The sequence below is a fragment of the Rhamphochromis sp. 'chilingali' genome (assembly GCF_963969265.1).
Source record: "Rhamphochromis sp. 'chilingali' genome assembly, chromosome: 15".
Classification (NCBI taxonomy): Eukaryota; Metazoa; Chordata; class Actinopteri; order Cichliformes; family Cichlidae; genus Rhamphochromis; species Rhamphochromis sp. 'chilingali'.
Window position 1 is genome coordinate 26,515,728 of NC_137942.1, and position 20,054 is coordinate 26,535,781.

Sequence of the window (20,054 nt, forward strand, 5' to 3'; positions counted from 1 at the left end):
TGTTTTTGAATTTCTGATGTAGAAGGACTGCTGTGATAAGCAGAACCTTTATTAGAGTTTATCAGTGTTTAGACAGCTTTAGCCTGTCTGCTCTGAGCCATCGCGGTCACTAGAACAACAGTGTTCATGTCTCCCTGTTGTTTCTCTTGAGTCTTCTTTCACATCTGAGGGTTTTGATTCTTTAAATAGTGTGTTTATTTGTACCTGTTTCAGCTTTATGCGACAGTAAGAGGCCTTTCCCACTAGTACCTGCTCATGTTAACTTGGCAAGGCTCGACTCAGTTTTTAGGGTTTTTCATTAGGTGGTAATACCTGGTACCTGGTACTTTTTTTGGAGTACCTATTCGGCCAGGGCTCCAAGTGATCTGAGCTGATGTGGCTTCACTCAATGAGTCATGAGAGCATCACCTCCACAAAATCAAATTAAAATTCAAAACCTGGCAACGAGGGAAATGGCTACACAAAAAAACAACGCTGTGGTCCCTGAGTTTGACCTATATCCATAGACAAAGCAGAAGGCATACCATCACCATACCATGGCATTCGTGTCACATGCAAATGACATCACGGGACTTTCGGCAGTATCACTATAAAAACACTACACGCGTTAGGTGGTGCTGGGTTGTGATGGAAAATGTCCAAAGTCGAGTAGATATAAGTGAAAAAGGGCTATAACTGTCTGGTGGACCTGCTGCAGCTGTAAAGCTTCAGGGTTTGTGTGTCTGACTGATGTGCTGAAGGCTTCCTGTCATGACCTCAGGCTGTTCTCTGGTCTCTGCTTTCAGCGACTCTCGCCACTCCAGGGAAGTCATAACTGGCCAAAAGTCACATTCAGTTATTTAAAAAATAAGAAAATCGCCCACGTTTAGACCATGTGAAGAGGCCCAGCCAGTATATTGAGATATATATCTGCTTGTAGAGGTACATTTGTTTCAACAGAAACATGTCTTTTAATGGAGCAAAGTACTAACACATACTAAATAAATCATATCAAATCCGAAGTACCTCCAAATGGGACTTTAACTAACTTCCTCTGAGGCAAGTTGTGAACTCTCTGCCAGCTTTACCACATGGTTGTTGCTGAAAGATTTCAGGCCTAAATTGACCTTGGATCTGATTTTTAAAGTTTGGTTTTGGAACTTTTAAGGTGGCTCGTGTAGAGTTAGATCCCAAAGTTCTGGGAAAACAAATTTATATAACATGAGGTTAATGTTGCACCTTAATTATATAGCTCCTGTCTTTGTATATTTTCTTCAATGTGGTTTTCAAAACTTTGAATACACACACACACACACTCAGTCTTACCGGCCTGTTGTGCCTTCAGAATGTGTTTGTCTCGATATAGGACACCTCTCTGGTGCCATCATTCTTCTCTCTGACCCCCTTTCTCTCTGTTCATTCTTTCGGACCCCTCACAACAGGCAGGGCAAACCAGGCAGTGGAATGAGGTCATCGCTGCTCCAGCTCTCCATACCTCACTGTGTTAAATTATGCGAGCTGAGTCATTGTCAAGTTCTCATAGTTGTCCAAGCAGCCTGTTGCCCACTGCTGGGCTGCTGTGAGCAGAGGTAGATCACCGTGGATACCGATGTGTTTATCTGTATATGCAACTAAAATAACCTACCCCTGGGATCTTGAATGGAGGTGTCACTCTGAGTGGCACTATTTAGCTGGCTGCTTCTGTATGAATCTACTTCAGCCTTTTTAATATTTCTGCAGTCTTGTTCAGGATGTCTTTTGTAGCTCCATCTCAAACTATTTGGGATCTCCTACTGATTTCTTTCTCCTCTCAGCAAGTAGAGCAGCTGGCCTCTCTTATTTCTACCCCTTTACTGTTTCACTTACTAGTTTGTTCAGTCCCTTTCTTCCTTTCAACCAGAATGTTTTGGCTCTGAAGACACTGAAGAGGAAAAATTCCCCAAGTCCTTAAAAGCATTTTGGTCGCCTTTCACTTAACATGAAAAATACAAACCGCAGCTCTGCTGGAAACTCTGTGGCAGCGCAGTTTTCTTTGTTCCTTCTGTCTCAGGCTTTGATTAGGAAACACAGGAGAACAAGTGTGGGGAATGTCCACATTCTCATCCCTTCTCCGTGTCAGGATGAAGCCAGGGTTAGACCCCTGTTTAATTGACAACACCGTGTCTCAGTTTTCTCTTATTTCACCTCTCAACTGCTCAGGCCACAAGGCTCAGTTCATGACAGATTTGTCCGTAAGTATTGTAAGTATGCATTTGTGTTTTGTGTTCAGCAGTTTTCATCCATATTTTTTATCCTTTTATGAGTTAGTTGTCTGTTTCTTACTGCTGCTTCACTCTATGAGAAGAGTGCGCCTCACACTCAGGTTGGAACTGTATAATATAGTCATGTTACTGCCACTCGACTCACTTACAGGACTGGTAAGTGAATGCCACAGATAGTCACATATACTGACTGCACTCCATAGGAGTAATTTGCTTGTCAAAAAAGGGCAATATGAGTGCATCCATTTATGAGTCTTTCTTTTTTCTGTATGCAACACAGCCTGGTTTGCAGCCTCACATCAACAAATTTGAAAAGCAGATTTTACAGTGAGATTATTTTTATTCTGATCTCCATCACATGGTAGAGATCCAGCACATCTGAGAACACAGATGGTACTGTAGACACAACCTGTTTAGAAATAACTAAAAAAAGAAAAGCAAACCTACTGTCTCCTTCTACTGTAAAGACATTTTCTTTGCTTAGGTATTGTAGATCTCATTCCATATTTATTCTATATACTCATCCTGACGTCAGTGTGATGAGCATCTGTCAGTATAAGGGAAATCTACTGTTAATGTTAGGTGTAAATTCACACAAAACCCATTGTGATTTGAATGGGAGGTGAGCCTTTATAGAGTGAATGCAACCTCAGAAATTAAAGTAATGCTATCACAAAACTTTTTCTTAAACATGAGAACTACAAGTCCCTCACTAAAGAATGCAGTGCATTTCCCTTAGTATAGGTCAGGGGTCGGCAATCCTGGGCACGCGTGCCAGGGTTAACTGATGGCACGACCATAGCTGGACTGGCCATCAGGTATACCGGGCATTTGCCCGGTCGGTCGAAGCGCTCTGGGGTCCTTAGGGACTAGAAAAGCGCTATACAAATGCAGGCCATGGTGATTTTTAGTTTTTATGGGCCGATGATTTTTTTTTCTTGTAACGGCATGAACAATTAAAGGTGGTGGATTGGCCAGATGCTGGCAGATATGTAAAAATGTCAGTTGTTTGCTGGTGGCTATGGCGGAGCTCCCACAGAGGGCAGCAGGTGGGTGAGGGAAAGGGGAGGCAGGAGGAGGAGAGACGCGAGGCGGCCACCGGTCCGAGTGTCAGGTGAACTGAACTTCAGGTGATAAGTTATGACCTGCAGTCTGTCTGGGTCAGATATAAACCAAGTTTATGTGGAGTTTATTTTAGTTCTGCTGACTTTTTACAGTCAGTTAGAATAACTCGTACTGCGTACTAGCTAGCATGATGGAGTTTCTATGCAGCTGGGTGGGTGCTTTGATGTTACTGATGTTGAACTTTATTTAATTCACAAAGTTTGTTAGTAGAGTTTCCAACCGTCCCGTAAAAAATTGAATGATCCCTCATTCAGAGAAAATATTACGCGTTTCGTATTGAGCTGAAAAGGAACACAGTTTGTCCCGTACTTCAGCTACAATGGGGAAAAAAGGCACAAAGCTGGACTTTTTCTGCGTCTTTACACTGTCAGCTGCTTCTTCTTCTCTCATTCTCTCCCCCTCCCTCCCCTGTTGTTACTTCAATCATGAAACTGATCAATGATCAGCTGATCGGCTTTTCTCTCTTGTTTGTTTATCGCCCACTTTGCGCCAGAAAGAGGAAACCAGCGGAGGTCGCGTTAAACAACAGCAGCATGTTTAAGCTTGATCAGCTGTTGTTAGAATTTATTGAATATTAATTTCTAGTATCAGATGATGTTTGCTGGAGCCACAGCTGTAAAAGCTGCTGGTCCTGATATCAGTTTGGATATGTGGTGAGAGGGAAACATGAAACCAGGAGATGTCCTTACTGAATCATCAGAGCTGAACAGGTGATGGAGAAACAGGTTTACCTTTTAGGTCACATGAATGAGTTGAAGGGAAGTTATGAACTGTTTCTGAGAGACAAATAACACCAAGATCCTTTGTAGCTGACAGCTGGTAACTTGTGCAGGGGCGGGTCTAGCAAGGTTTTGCCAGGGGGCTAGGTAGGGCATCAACAGGGAAAGGGGGGCACAAAGAAATACTTTTCTTTCTTATTCTCATTTAAAATGTCTAGCTTTTAATAAATAATTATCTGAATCTTACAATCAAAGTTTTTATCTGATGTAAAATGTATAGAAATCATATATATACCAATAAGACTGTACATCACTGTCACAACAGCATTTGTCTTCATTCAAAGGCTTTATGGCTTTTCTTGTAATACCTGGTGGGCCGGTCTCTAGTCAAAATGCCTGGGCAGATTTTTTTTGTCCCAGTCCAGCCGTTGGCATGACACGCAGTGAGTTAATCTGAGAATGTGGATTAAAAAATAAATGGCCGGGCCAGCGATGCACATCACAAATTAGCTCGCATAGACAGACTAGTTCTGCAGGTTCTTAATGACGGTATCTTAGCTAACAACCCCAACTACCAGATTCAACTTGTAATTGCCTAAAAATAACTTACCAGTGAGAGGGACATTGCTAGCTGGCAGTTTTTTCAAGCGATGTTGAAATTTCCACATTCCGACACTTCAAATGCTTCAGGAGCACCGCGGAAATACACGTATACATCCGTAGACTCGAGACAGAATTCACAATGCGTTTTCGGGACTTTCAGGCATATGGACCAGTTTTTTCTTTACTGACCAAACCAGAAAGCTTTAATGAGCAGCTGGATTTGTTTCGCATTAACTGGCTAAGTTAATGCCAATTAATGTGACTTCGAAATGCAGCTGATTAAAATGAAAAGCTCGACTCTGTGGGGGTCCAAGTTTGCAGAACTACGAACGCAGCTGGGATGCATAGCTGTGCGTGTTCATGGAGCTTGCATTTTCACCTGCTGGACATCACTAACTGACTAGTTTAACTGTCTTCAAAACATTGCAGAGGCCTTATTGACAGTATTTGGCTCTAAATATCTGCGTGAGCAGATTTTCTCTCACATGAGTGTCCTCAGGTAGCCGTCTGAATGCTGGACACTCGGAGACCTGTGTCTCTGAGTGGGAGACCAGAGATCACATTAACATGTGTATCTCTGTATTAACAAACATGTCATATTGGCCCAGTTCATTTTTCTTATCATTGTTGTGAGATCTGTTGTATAGTTCATTTGCTGTTACGGGGTTCTTGTTATGGATAAAAAGTCTTTTTTTTTGTTTCAAAATAGCTGATAACTATTCGCTGATAGCTGCAAACATCTGCAAACAAATGTAATTCTATAAAGTGGTTCTATATAGTGTGTAACTGTTATTATAGAGCATTATTAAATTATTGCTAATGCAGTTATATGGCACATTGACTTCTGAGGAAATTTTAGATGGCACTCATCATCGGAAAGGTTGCCACCCATGGTATAGGTTATTTTTATCCAAATACAAATCACATATTAAAAGCAGGCGACACTGAGTCAGATAGACTGGAATGTCTCCATCACAATGTCGTGTAGATAACTGAGGGAGGAAGAGGAGACATATTTAGCTTTTTTCACTATTGGTTGCTGACGTCCTCCTATTTTTAGTTTATAGCTATTATACTTATACTTATATCAAATCTGTCAATTAAAACTGCACATAAATGTTCTTAATTAAATATGCCATTTAGGTGCATTACCCTTTATTTAACCTTTTTAGGAGGAATTTTCCCTTTACTTGATGAGGCACAGCTGCAGATGTATTGGTTTTAAGCTCTGTAAGACAAACTGTGGGACATCTAAATATAGCTGCACTGCGATGTATACACATGCACTGCAGCCCTGAACTTGCCTAGTCATTTCCCAGCAGAGGTGCAAGTGAGAACACAAATGTCTGAAGTCATAGTAGACATTAATTAGGTTTTTAATCTGCCATCTTTCCAGTACAATACATCTGTGTGATGTTATATTGCACTGATTTGTGCTGATGTTATAACAACGCTGGAAAAAGTCTAATCAGTTTGTCCAATTAATGAGAACACAGAGGATGAGAACCATCTCCTGCTGTGTGATAATGTCTTAACCTTATCGCCCCAGTGTGTTTTACTTTTTGTTTTGAAATGTGTAGTGTAGTGTTGTTAAAAACAGGTCTGCAGATACTGGGAAAAACGCTGTTGTGGTATATGTTTAGTTTCTCTTCCTCCCCAGAGTTGCAGATACACCTATATATGAAATATCTCCCCAGCAAAGCAGAGAAGGAAGATTCAGAGGTAACAAAACAGTCACAGAAGTGGAAAATGTCTTGGAACACAGAGATGTGAAGGAGGTGGGCTGTGCTGAAAGAGTTTGGGGGGGGGCATAGAGATGTTAATTTTGAAGGGGATCCTTGGAAAGGGTTGCACAAGAATAAAAGATGGCAGAGCCCAACAGACAGGATCAAAGTTTAAGGAGGAATAACTACGAGGGAAGAGGAAAGACGGCAAAGACTGAAAAGGAGTCAGTGATGGAGATGGGTAAAAAGGAAGAAGGGGCAGAAGCGACACAGTTTATGGGGAAATGGAGTAGAGGGTACAGGGGAAAGGCAAAGGGGTGGCTAGCATTGTGCCTCACAATGGGGGCTTTGTGCAGTCTGGAGGGGGCTGGGACCAAGGCCCTGTGAGTGTGGGTGCAGGCAGGGAGGCCTGGAGTACAGAGTGCTTCCCTGGGAAATGGGGCCACTTGTTGGGGCAGTGAGGGCTCGAGTGGCGTGCTGGTGAGGGGCACACCCAAGATCTGACTGACAAGACAGGTGTGTGTGTGTGTGTGTGTGTGTGTGTGTGTATTGAGGAGGGGGGGCAGTCAAAATGACTGTCTATACTCCGAACATACTGAAGCTATAACTTCCAGGGAAAGGGTGAAGCTTGTTCAAACAGCATACTTGGATGAGTGTACTGCAAATATACTCCGACTCATACAAGCACACACACACAAATATATGTGAGGGGATGAGTCTTTAATGACAGGCAGCTGCGGAGTTCGTGGAGGATAAAATCATTTTTCTGTTTGGGGGTCATACATCATTTCTGATTTATGGTTACAGTCCTCTCCATGTGTAAACACTTATAGTTTTCTCCTACCTAACCTGGACAGGGGCAAGGTCCAGAAAGCTGTTCTCTGTCAGTTATCTTGGTATCCTTGGTGTCTGACATGGCTTCTTTTTTTTTTAACTACAAGTTGATGGACTTCAGAGTCTTGGTAGAAATGTAAAAATTCCTTAACTGTGTATGTTAAGAAGAATAAATGTATTATTTCTGCTTAGTTCACTGATTTGACTTTATCGCCCTTTATTGTCATTGTACATGTACAACAAAATTGTGGATTGTGTTTTATTGCCCAGTGCCATAGTGTCACTTTTCTAAAAGGATATTTTTTGAGCTTTTTAGCCTTTATTTGGCAGGAATGTAGATGCATCATATGCCTGAATAAATGGATCCCTACTTAAAATGGTTCAAATATTTTTTTATTACAGTTTTGTGGATTTCCTTTTAGGGATACCAAAACCTCTTGGGTTTGATAATCTTTTCCTAAACCTAACCAAATAGATTTGCTGACTAAACATAACCAAAGAGCATCTGGAAAACATTGACACAATTACTACCTCGGTCTGGGTGAAAGTCCTGTTTTTGGCCTACCTATGCATCTCTAGTTTTTATAGCTCTGTATTTATTTCAAGCCCCAAATGTATAACTATCTGCGTGAGATAGGCATTAGTCTACTATGTGTAGATAACACTCTCAGCCCGAACACGGTGCCAATGTTTGAAAAGAGTGGTGAGGAGATGATTTAAGGTGGAGTCACTGTCATATATTCCCCTCGTTCTTCGATAGTGTTGTCATCAGAGAAGCATAGCACTGATGCCAGAAGCCTCAGCAGTACAGATACGATTACCTGCCGTCACTGCTCTCTCTCTGACAAACTCATAACCCTCTGAAGGCAAGAGAGAAAAGCAGATGACTGCTCCATCACTGGGTTTAATGAGCAACTGATTACATGTGCATATTTACTGATCTGTAAGGTAAATATATGCACAGCAGTGTAGCTACAGTACAAGGCTGCAAATCACTTTTTCCATTTTTGAGTTAACAATTACTCTCATAATTTCTCTTTTGAGAATTTACTCCACTTCTACTTGTTGCTGTTGCACAACATTAAGTTTGACTTATATTAGTTACACCCACTAGATTTTTGCTTAACCTTGTTACATTTTCAGATTTATTGTATTTTTTTTAAACATCTTCTTTCACTCGTTTTATCAGAGTCAGTCATCATCACACTGATACATTTTTCTCCCTATGATTGAATCCCTTTTCCCCCCTGTGTGTCTGGAATTCCTGTGGGGCTGCAGAGCTTAGCGCTATGATATCAGAGGTACCAGCATAAACACACACACAAACACGTGAAAACCGCCTTGTCCTGTTGGATTATGGCAGGCCTAGCCATCACAAAGAACCACTGTGGACCAAACAAGCCCCCCCGATGGCTGCCATCTGCAATCGATTACATTGCCAAACGCTTGCTGCCATATCTTCCGCAACTGCATTCTCTCCCCTTTCATTTGGTGTAAAGGCAACACCCAACAGGACGAGGCTAATTTTATGCTCACTGTAGGCAAACTGTTATGCAGCACTTAAGCTCTGTTGGGAAAAACAAACCTGTGCGTATGTCACATCTATAGTTATGCAGCTCAGTGCATCCACTGTCTTGAAAATTTGTCTTAGGGATAATGTGGATAGTATTTTGAGGGATTTTTGACAGTTGGTAGCCATGATGATCATGAAGGAGTTGTCCCTGATGTTCCACAGAAGAAGTAGAACAAGAAAGGTTTCAAACGTCTTAGTTATTTTATATTATGTTCCCTACTATGCGATAGAGGTTTTAATAGTAAACAGGCAGGTTGGTCCACTAAAAACATTATCTTTGGACTTCAGAGAAATCGCAGGTTTCTCATTTGTACTCTGCACTAGAACAGCGATAATCTTGTTTTAGTCAATGATGATCTAAATAGTGACTGAGCATATCAGAAGAGGAGACTGAATCCCACCCTCATTTGCTATTGTTGGAAATGGGAACATGACTGTGTGTTTCTGCTATTTGACAGCGCTAGTACTTTGTCTGGTATGGCCACTGTGTTCACTGAACCAAAAAAGTAGATTAAGTCTCAGCGTTGCTATGTCTCTCTACTCCATGTAGTATCCCATGTGTATGGATTTAGTGTTAATGTATTGTGTTTCTTTTGTCAACCCGCTTGGACAATTTTTTTTCCAAAATGGAATTTTCAGGCAGTGTTTGAATATGAATATCTTGAAAAGCATGAAATTTTCACTGGCCTTTCTTACCGTCAAAATGAGTCATGATATATATCTCAAGTACTGGCTACTTAAAAAATGAAATACAAATTTAAGCAGTTCTACAAAGTATCAGTATTTATTTATAGTTCAGGAAGTATAAATAAAAGAAAAAATAAATTAAACGAATGACAAAACAAACTGATTTTCTCAGTTATAGTTAAAGATCTTTTACATTTTTATTCCAATTAAGCTATCTATTGTTATTTTAGTTTTAGCCAGTACTGAAACATTTTTTGATGTATTTGTCCCAAATTACAGATTCTGATTCATTCTGATAGCAATAAAGGCCAATGAAAATTTCAGGCTTTTATCTTTAATAGTTTTCAAAATATTCATGCCTCAGAGTTCAGTGTACAAAAAAAGGCCTGAAAGTGGGTCAACAGACCATTTTTCAAAAAATATCTTTTTAATAGTATTGATATATAATTCATAAATTTATACCAATAATTGTAAATGTTCAAACTTTGTAACCAAAAATTTTTTATGCAAAATGGAGATGGTCAAGCAGAAGGCCCGTGGAATGGCTCATATGTTAAACTGACCAGACTCACGAAAATAGCATGTTTACTCTTTTCTCTTGTCATAGTAACTGAACAAGGGATACTTTTTAAAATAATTTATCCTTTTCAAATTTGTTAAAGCCTAATGTTTTACATATTATTATGGGCCTACAACTTTAAGCCTGGTTGACAGGTGACTAGTTTTGGTTAAGTGAAACTTTATTATCCTAACAGGTTGTTACTTAGCACTCCACCCACTAAACTTAACATGGCCACTCCTGTTTCCAAAACCAACATGGCAGCAGCCAAAATACCAAAGCAGAGGCTTCAGGATGCAGACTCCATTCACCAATAGGCAGGTAGTTCATGTTTCATAGACATTCTATGCCCCACAAAGTTGATTCTGTTCATGTGGACGTAGCGTTTTCAGTCTAAGACTGAGGAAGAAACTTGGATGAGTTTCCCCCACTGAAAAGTCTACATCCAGATGAACAGGATCAACTTTTTGAGATTTACCCGCCTGAATGATTGGGCATGCATCAACACATACTATGGTTGCAATCATTCTCCAAAACATATTTAGGTGAATTCATGTAAGCACAGGATTAGCTGTGTCCATGGATGCTGAGATGCAGTGCTTCTCATTTCAACTCAATTTGGTTAATGGTTCAATTTACAGATGTCTTCATCCTGTTTATGTTCTGATACCATTACAAAAGGATGTTGATCTGTAAACTGCTGTTCCTCATTCGTCATGGTCTGTTTGGACAGCGCTGTTCTTTATTTAATAATCTGAATGGTTACTCTTCAAAGCTGATGCCAAATTTAGATCATAGAAGATCATCAGATCGCCCACAGATGTGCTCCACACCACTCCAGCACCTCTTCATGAGAAACATGTGGGAACTGGGTGTAAACTCCTTTCCCTCTCACATTGTCTCTATCTCTGTGTCTATCTCGATACCCCTCATTTTCTCTTCTTTGAAAAATGTGCTTTGTGGGACTCAACATAGGAAAGACTCCAGAAGCCTACTCCCTGTGGAGTCCAGCTCAGACAGAATAACACAGGCTCTACATGTCGAACCCAAGCCGACGGGACGTGGGGCCGAGAATATTAATTTGACATGCAGAAGTCTCTACATTCCAATCATATGCAACACTTTCTCAGACTTCCTCTAACCTTTTTTTTCACAGACAGCCATGCAGTGTTACAAATGTTTTTGGGGTTAAGGTTGTCTTGGCTCTTAGTATGAGCGCACACTGATACTGTCTGTTGATACAGTCTAAAATGCTTTAGATATATCAGTCTTAATATGCCTGCTAGGTAATCTAATAAATAATAATAGTGTATATTTTATAGGTTGATATATTGGTGAAGTGGTTAGCCTTACAGCAAGAAGATCCTCTGTTTGAATCTGCTGGCTGGAACCTTTTGTTGTGGAGTTCTCCGACTTCCTCCCACAGTCAAAAGGCATGGATGTTAGGTGAACTGGCAGTTCTAAATTGGCAGCAGGTGCGAATGTGAGTGTGTCTCTGTTAGATTGGTGAATAATACAAGGTGTACCCTGCCTCCTGCCACATGACAGCTGGGATAGGCTCCAGTAACCTGGAACTGAATAAGCTGAGGTGGATGGATAGATTTTATATTGCCATGAAAAAGGCTTTCTATGAGATTAGCTTAAGTGGGTATTATTCCTAAGAATCTTGTTTACAAAGGGTTGTAGATTTTCTGTCCTTCCGTTTCCAGTAGTGTGTTTGAAAAACGGTATAATTGTTAGTAGGGCTGCTCGATTATGGCAAAAATGATAATCACGATTATTTTCACTGAAATTGAGATCGAGATTATTTGACGATATTTATTTAACCCTTTAAGACCTACCATAGAACCAAGTCCGCCAGAGCTTATATTATTTTTTTACATGTTGTAGTGCCATTTGTGGGAGCATTTCAAGTTGCTATACATCAATACAACTGTTATAGCCCAAATTTTAATAATATGTCTGCATTAAGTCCATAGTAATTACATTAATTGCAAAAAAGCGCAATAAACTACAAAAAAAATTGAAAATCGTTTTTGTTTTTTTTTTACATATATTTCTACTTGGAGAAATTTAAGAGGTTTATCCCTCAAAACTAAATACAAAAAAGTTGCAAAAAATAGTTTACAACAACAGGAAATTTATTTTGATCCTATGATGCAAATTTGCAAAGAAAACAGCAGGTGCATCAAAATAAACTATTTCCAGCAGTGCAATTTGAGTTCTAAGCATCACGGAATCTATTCAGAAAAGTCAAACATGACTTATAAAAACACCAGTATAGGTATAGGCCTACAAGTAAAAAACTACATTTTCCGCGAAAATGACGTCACTTCCGGTTTCGGGCAGGAAATGCGACAGTTCACGTTGACGTGTTTTTCAATGTGGGAAGTGTTAAGAACAGCTGATCAGATCGGCAAAGTGTTTCTGGAATATTATGTTTTTGTTCCTGCAAGTGCTTTTTATGCAATTTTTGCAAAGCTTTATGTGGAAGCAAACCGTGACTTAGGACAAGCTGATGGCATAAGATGTAAGTACAACTCCTCTGGTTTCATATGCAAAACAAATTATTGCGCTAGCTTACACGGTTCAGGTTCTACAGGGATTTAAAAATAGTTACGCAAAACGGAGCGTGCTGCTCTGACTGGCTTTAAAGGGTTAATAATAACAATGTATTGAATAATGACTTTAAAAAATAATATAAAATAGTGTGCAAATACTGATAACAGTGCAAATGTTTGCAATATAAGAAATAAATGAAAAATGTAAACATCTATGTTTAGTGAACTTTGCAGTGTTGCTCTGTGGTGCAGCTACTACACCATAGCAAAGTTTACACACTGTGTCTACTTGATCCACGTCTGACTCCGCAAACCCATAATGTTTCCACACCACTTAAGTTTTTTTTTTTTTACCTCTCTTTTCAACCAACGGCAGTCACTCTCCTGTCCAAATAACTTCTGCTTAGCTTTCCGAGCTTTCCTCGGGTCCTCTTAATTGTTGTGATGCGTGTTCGAAATGCAGAGAGGTGCGCTCGATTTACCACACGAAGCAGCGCGAGAGTAAAGCACGAGGGAGGGAGGGGCTAATAATCGGCTCAGTCATTTTTAATGATCGTTGAAAGCCCAGATCGTAATCGTGATTAAAATTCGATTAATTGAGCAGCCCTAATTGTTAGCTGCAGCTTTGTCTCATCTTAAAACTGTGGCTGTTGTGAAAATCCAAATTCCTCCTTTCATGCCAAAGACAGTTGAATACACTTCTTATCAGCCGGTATCCCAAATGTAGTTACATACTCCACTCTTTCCCATTGTGTCCTCAGAGAGAGAGAGAGAGAGAGAGGTGGTCCCTCACACACTGGTGTTATTTCCAAGAGGGTGGAGACAATCTATTTCTGTCTGTGATCTCAGCTGCCAACTGTCATCACTATCCCACGAGTGACACAGAAACATCCTTAGGATTTCGTTTGCAAGCGAGTCAGTATTTAAAGCTGGAAAGCTCCCGTTTCAGTACTGTTTTCTTTCTGTCTGCCTCCTATCTCAGTTTCCTCCTCTTCATTCTGCTATCTGGTCGCGTCGCATCACACCCTCCTCTTTCTTACTACTCTCTTCCCTCTCATGGGAAGTATTCGCCTATGCCAGATGCACAGGGGAATGTCCTGTGACTGTCAATGGGATCTAGTATAGTCTCCACCCTTTTGTTCATTTGTTGATGGTGTGAAAATGATGCGTCTCACTGGCACATTTTAAATTGGCATGGAGAAGGGTTTGATTATTGTGTTTAGTTGATGATGGAGCACATCAGTTTCCGAGTAGGAAAGCAGGCCTCATTTCCCTTTAATGCCACCTCTGTTGCACCACCAGCCTGCTAAAAACAACGCCTGTTCCACACCCAAGAGGCCCCAGTGCTGGAATCAAGGGAAACCAGGAGCAATCAAATTCCAGGACACACACTCTCACACTGACTGTTACTTGCAAAGGGCTTGGCATCTCGATGGGGCTTTCTGCCCTTCTGTTCTTGTGAATGCCTAACTGGCAGCTGGTTCAACAGCATTACATTGAGAAATGCACTTGAGCTGTTTAGTCACTCAGCAGTTACAAATGGCCATATGTAAAGAAACGAACAGTACAAACGAACGTCCTACGAACGACAGTAGCTCAAATATAAGCTGGAATGTCTTTAAATGTTGCATTTTTTGTCCTTAGCTGAGAGTCATAAAGCTTTTCAGTGCCTGTTAACAATTTGGTTTTATGCCAAATAGTAACAGAGCTCACAATTTTACTACATCAATGTCTTAACAACGTTAGTGGGATGTTGTTAAACCATCATCCATTCACTGCAGCTTACTCTGCTCTATACCCATCCAGGGAAACAATGCTGTCAATAAACACTCAACGGACACTTTGTTAGGTATATCTTGATTGTACTGTGTACTAGTACTACTTATTGCACTTATTGTACTGGGTACTAGTACTGCCTTATTTGCTTGTGAAATAGGAATATGCCAGAATTCAGAGGAATCATTCCTCTGAAATTTTGGTCCATGATATGGTAGCATCACAGCTGCTGCAGTTTTGTCAGCCATTTGTGTGCAGTGAACTCAGTCTCGTGTTTAACAAACCAGTTTGTTGTGCTTTGAGCTTGGTGACATGATTTGTTGTGTTATCCTGTTTGAAGCAGCCGTCAGATGGATACACTGCATCAACCATCCCTTTATGACAATGTAGTCATAAAGGGAGGAACACAGTAAGCAGCAATACTCGGATAGATTTGTGAGTCTAAACAATGCTCAGTTGATACTAAGGGGTGGAAAGTGTACCAGGAAAATATCCCCAACACCATTATAGCTACCACCAGCCTAAACAGTTGATACAAGGCCGTTTAGGCCGCATTTGGCAACAACATGCTTTTCATTTACCATCTGAATGTTGCATCATACCAGGGAATGTTTTTCCAACCTTCTGTTGTCCACTTTTGGTGAGCCTCTTGAATTATAGCCTCAGTTTCTTGTTATTAGCTGACAGGAGCAGCACCTAGTGTGGTCTTCTGCTGCTGTGGTCCATCTGCTCCAAAGCTCAAGGTGTATTCAGAGATGCTCTTCTGTTACCTTGGTTGTAACCAGTGAATGTTTGAGTTACTGTTGCCTTCTTATCAATTCAAAGCGGTCTGTACATTCTCTTTTGACTTCTGGCAAAAACAAGGTGTTTTCTCTAGAAACCCTAGAAATGGTTAAGTGGAAAAATCTCAGTAGGTCAGCAGTTTCTCAAGTACTCAGGCCAGGCCATCCGGCTCCAACAACCACGCCACATTCAAAGTCCCTTCACCATGCTGGATTTGAACTTTAACTAGATGTGTTGACCATTTCTTCATGCCTAAATACATTGAGTTGTTTGGTTGATTAGATATTTATATTAACGAACAGTTGAACAGTTGTAACAGTAAAGTGAGCATTTGGTGAAGAAATTCTTATAATTCCTTTAAATCTTGAGGAAGTCGGGATTAAATCTTGTGTTTACTTCCTATCTTATTGTTCTGTGCTCTTAAGTTTTGTCATTATGTTAAAAAAAGAGTAGGTGAACATTTGCACAAAGTTGAGGTGAAAACTGCTGCGCTAAACATTCAAATTAAACCATTAAACATAAAAATATAAAATTAAATGCTTGACATGTATACAGAAATAAAAGGAATTAAGATGGAAAAACCTTATAGTTTGATATAAGCCAGAGTCTAAAGTGCCCTGAACACAGTCCAGTTCTCCTTCACACACAAACACACTGTTGGTGCGTCTGTCTCTAGCTACTTTATAGCTAACATTTGTACATTTGGTTTATTGGTTGTCTTGGATCAATCCACACAGACTTCAAAAAGGTTCGGCGCTCTTTTTGGCTCAAAACGAACATTCACTTCGCTTTCTGTCCAAACACACGTTTAGAGGGAATATGTGATAACGTAACCCTGATGATTTCATGTATTTTCTTGGCTTGTCTTTGTGGCCTAGTGTGGGGGTTTTTTTCTTTCTTTTTTCTTCTTTACTCCATTCCACACCAGAGATTGTGTTAAGTGAGTGTTTTTACTACCTTAACTGCCTTTTAGATAATATATAATGTCTAAATGTGTCTGTTTTATCGAAGTTGCTGTTTGAGGATGTGGCACATTACATATTACTCTTCCTTAATCATCTACTTAACTGTGTTAAGTGTGCTTCTCATAATCGTTAGGAAGCTTCCAAGTGACAGTTACACACTGCAGGTACCCACAGACACTACCCAGATCACACTGACTGTTTGCTACTTCCACTGTCTGGGAATGTGAATGAGCGCTCACTCTCTCTCCCACACACACACACACAGCCAGAGCCTTTCTTTTGTTTCAAGTAGCTCTGGATTCTCTCTCTGCTCCTTTATGAGTAATCAGAGCTCCATTTTTATATTACCTTCATATCTGTGTTGTGAGCAGGGAGTTGAGTGTGCATGAGTAATCCCCACAACATATAACAGTTTATGAGAGAGCAGCTCACTGGCCGTCACTCAGGATTTCTAATGTGTGTGAAGTGGTTGCCATGGTGCTATGATTTTCACTGTGTGCAGTTGCGTTTTACGACTTCTTTTATGAAGCAAATTGTGGGAGCTTGTGCTTCAGGGTGGAAAAAATGTGTTACATCCAATTGCAAAGACCCCCTGTTTTAATACTCTTTACGTTGCTTTTTATTCATAACCAGAAAGTTGTGATTTGTGTCAAAATGCGTGTGAAAGCATTGAGTGCAAAGAGGTGTCAACTTTTCCTGTTTTGTCAACGTGATGACCGCAAGTATTGGATTATTGAAAATGAACACAAGTGTGCAGTGTTTGATAGCTGTCTGATTCATGTGCATAAACGTAAAACATCAGCTTGCAGCAGTTGTAAGCACATTATGTTGATTTAGACTTGAGCTGCATTGGACTGAAGCCACAATGCTGAGGACCATTGACAATAAATGGGCACAATTATGATTCTTGCACTAAGAATGTTTTTGTACACTAAGGTCTGGTTTCAGCTTGGGATGTGGAGTGTTTTTGGTGGCTGCGGTGAGAAGATTGGAGTTTAAATGAGAAATTTTCTTCTGCCCTCGGAGTAATGCTCATGGCTTCCCAGTATTTTAAGAAAACCCATTTCACTCACAGCTTTAAACGAGAGTCTCATTGTTTATCTTTTCATTCGAACTACAAGTCATCATTTTAGGTGATGACTGCAAGGGTTTTTTTTAAGGTTATATAATGTTTTATGTGTTCCAAGCAGGGCTGTTATGGAGCTATGAGAACAAAAGATATTTGACTCTTTTAATCTTTTAACCAAAGTAACATGGGGTCAAAAAAAATATTTCACAGTTTGAAAACTGAACTGAAAACTTGACCCAGGAGAGGAGCGCTAAGGCTGCATAGGGTTAAATAAGGTTGATAATAGGGGGGTTATGATAATGACTGAGGCTTTTGTGGAGACGGGGGGAAAGGGGGGCAAAGCTTTGGAATGTGTGGAATGAGGGTTTGTTTAATCCTCATGGGGGATAAATTATTAGCAGCAAAGGGAAACCCTGCTGTGCAAGACAGGAACGTTAAGGGACATTCTTGCATACAAGTGCCAGCATTATATGTCCTCAGTTTGCACTGTGGACATATTTAAATTAACTGGAGTGCAAAATAGTCTTAAGAAATGTTTCATTGTGTGCGTGAAAACAACAATAAATTTTTTATAGTGTGGTCAAGCATTTGTTTTTCTAGCTTTCTTCTTTCTACCTTTGTATTGAAGCGTTCCACCTCTCAGTAAACTACCATATGTCATTGTAGTAATACTGATAAAAATCAGCTTTTTTTGACTCGTTATTTACCTTAGCTGAGCTGAATGAACAGCCGTTTTTATTTCCGACTCACATTAACATCAACTAATGACCTTTGAGTTGTGGTGGAGGAAATAACTAAAGAAACTAAAAGCTAAGTTGATGAGGTGTTTAAATGAAAAACATCTGTTACTGTGAAAAAGTGATTTTGTCTCCAGCAAGTTCCCCCCTCTTTTGTGGTGTGAGTGATCTGGCTTTGCCGCATTCGTGGGGGGTAAAAGGGGAAATGAGAGCAACCGAGAGAAAATGAAGCACAAAGGGGGTGAAGATTTAGTGAGACAGTAATGAGCTACTGGAAAGGAAGCGCATGTTCAGTTTGACTGGTCCACCTACGCCTAGCCAGCATGGCATCCTGGGTAAATATGACCCTGCTGTTGGTTGCTGTGGTGATTTAGGAAACAGGAGCTGCCAAGAAGGCCAAGGTGGCAGCAGAGGCAGGGTGAATGAACCCACTAATTCATTCAGATAGCACAGGTCACAGTAAACTGATTTTTATAGAAGACCACAACAAAAATGTAACAAAAGCGCAAAAATGTCATTTACAGTGAAACAATGAACATACGTTATAACAAATAGACTACTAAACAGTATGCACATAATGTCAGGGCTCTGTGTGCGGGCAGACAGGGATGAGGATCCAAATGCAGGACTCGAAGACAGAATGCAACTCAAAACCAAAGCTTTATTGCAGGCATGAAAACAAAACATGAAGAAACACACAGGCATAATCTAATGGTACGACGCGACACTGAGCATGGGAAAACACAGGGCTTATATACACAGGTTGCTAATCAGGGAATGGGCAACAGGAGGAAGACACAGCTGGGAGGGATTGGACTAACGAGACATGGGGAGCAAAGCTGCACACACTAACATAAGACATAGACTTTCACAATAAAACAGGAAACAAGAAACCATTAAACAAAGCCGCAGACATGACACTGAGAGACAGACTAGACCAGACTAAACATGGGAGCACAAAACGTAAGAACTAATCCCAAAACAAGAATAACTGAAACATAGATTCATAATAATAATCATCATCATCACCAACAAGAGCACCACAAGAGAATAAGAAAACAATCCATGATGCCAAAAACACACCAAAACGTAACTCAAAATACTGGGTCAAACTGACCCAGAACTGTGACACATAATCTTTCTAACAGTTTACTACATGCAGTCTTAACACTCAGTGCAGCCCAAACTCGCACAGGCCTAGACAGCAGTCAGCGAATATCTGGCAACTACCAGTTGCTAGGTTACAAGGCATACTTCCTCACCTGGTTAGAGAATGGTTACTGGCAGTCGAAGGTGAAAATTGGTTGCAAAGAGGTATACAGTGGTTCAGTGGAAACCTCCTTGTGATTGCTTTGGTCGTTGACACATTGTATCCTGTAGTTTGCATGGAAAACACCAACTTGACTGCAGACTACATTATGAGCAGAAGAACACAGAATGTTCAACTTCAAAGTAAAAGTTTCACCTTTTGAAATGTGCTGGTTACAGCATTGAGGCACACGTTTTAGAGGGACATTCTCCATTTGTAGTTTGATTCTGCACTAGAGGTGGATAAACAATGGAAATATAGATAAAATTATCAACACACCAGCACTACATGCAAGCTTTATCACTCGTTAGACTTCCAGGAGTCTAGGCACTTACCAGATTAGTTGGACAAGGTGAGCAGTTTAGTTTAGTTTATTAAGATCCCCATTAGCTGCAGCAGTCCAGCAGCTGTTCTTCCTGGGGTCACACATTTTTAGATTTTGACGGTGCGCCCTAAAACCTAAAACAAATCCAAACAACAAAAACAACTCCTTAAGATCAATCCAGGCTCATCTTAACAATTTCTAACTGTTATCAAAAATTCAGACCAAATAAATATTGTTTTAAAAGTTTTCTAAATACAGTTTTGCTGGTTTCTTGACAGGAAAACGGTGGCCTGTGAGAGATGGCTAATAAATATAACTGACACTAAAAGTGAATAATAATGGTGATACACACAAAATGTATCTAGTGTCACTGAGTAGCCGTATTGTTATACCATCGTTAATGCAGCAGATATATTGTTGCATACTCTCTACTTGATGGATCACTGTGTGCTTGAACATGAGGCT

The 20,054-nt window shown here is 40.3% G+C and overlaps 1 protein-coding gene and 1 long non-coding RNA gene across 3 annotated transcripts in view; one reads left to right on the forward strand and one right to left on the reverse strand.

The window, feature by feature from the left end:
- The window catches only part of LOC308411202 (myosin-10), a 67,814-nt gene that overhangs the window by 11,281 nt on the left and 36,479 nt on the right, over positions 1–20,054 (forward strand). The window lies entirely within an intron of this gene.
- On the reverse strand, positions 18,667–19,713 carry LOC308411207. Its single transcript, XR_013974351.1, has 3 exons — positions 19,600–19,713; positions 19,421–19,496; positions 18,667–19,329 (listed from the first exon to the last, which is right to left on the reverse strand). It is a non-coding gene; the product is annotated as an uncharacterized lncRNA (long non-coding RNA).